At 46.6% G+C, this 711-nt stretch overlaps 1 protein-coding gene across 1 annotated transcript in view; it reads left to right on the forward strand.

Annotated features, from left to right (window-relative positions):
* LOC107566264 (ankyrin repeat domain-containing protein SOWAHB-like) overlaps nt 1–711 on the forward strand; it is a 92,182-nt gene that overhangs the window by 87,816 nt on the left and 3,655 nt on the right. The window lies entirely within an intron of this gene.

Genomic DNA, 711 nt, shown 5'->3' on the forward strand with positions numbered 1-711 from the left:
CAAAGCATAACGTGCACACTTACCACTTATGTGGATTTTAGAAAGTGTACAAAAATTTTACGTGCACACTTACCATAACATGGATTTAAAAATACCGTTCTAAGGGGTTCTCGTGGCACATCCCAAAAACGCTATGTTTGAGAAGACATCAAGTCAATCTACGGCTAATATGCTGGAGTGACTAGCAGTAAATCTGTAGCTGAGGGAGCAAACATCCAGCTCTCAATCGAGAGGGAGCTCGACCTACAGCATGTTCCAATGGTGGAACAGCTAGCAGTTATTTAGCTGAAGGAGCAACACACCCAGTTCTCAAACGAGAAGGGGGCTCGACCTGCAGCATGTTCCAAAGCTGGAACAGCTAGCAATAATTTACTTAGCTGTGGGAGCAACACCAAAGAGAGGGGGCTCGACCTGCAGCATGATTGTTAAAATCAGAAGGGTAAGCATACTGCAAGCTAGCCAAACACTCAGCGCATCCGGGAGGTAGAGGAAGGGCCTAAATCGCCTGGTGCTGCTGGTTTCAGGTGCTCTGGAGAAACAGAGAACTCAAACTTCTCATGTGAGAGGAGAACTCCGAATTCAGAGGAATAGCATTGCTCATTCCAGGTAATCCTTTGATAAAAAAGGGGAGCACTGCTCAATACTACCACGAGGACAGCCCATGGAGCGAGGAATCCAACTCCTCAGAGAGGATTAACGCTCGAAAGAAAC

Source organism: Sinocyclocheilus grahami, unplaced genomic scaffold (assembly GCF_001515645.1).
Source record: "Sinocyclocheilus grahami isolate Dianchi unplaced genomic scaffold, SAMN03320097.WGS_v1.1 scaffold1065.1, whole genome shotgun sequence".
Taxonomy (NCBI): domain Eukaryota; kingdom Metazoa; phylum Chordata; class Actinopteri; order Cypriniformes; family Cyprinidae; genus Sinocyclocheilus; species Sinocyclocheilus grahami.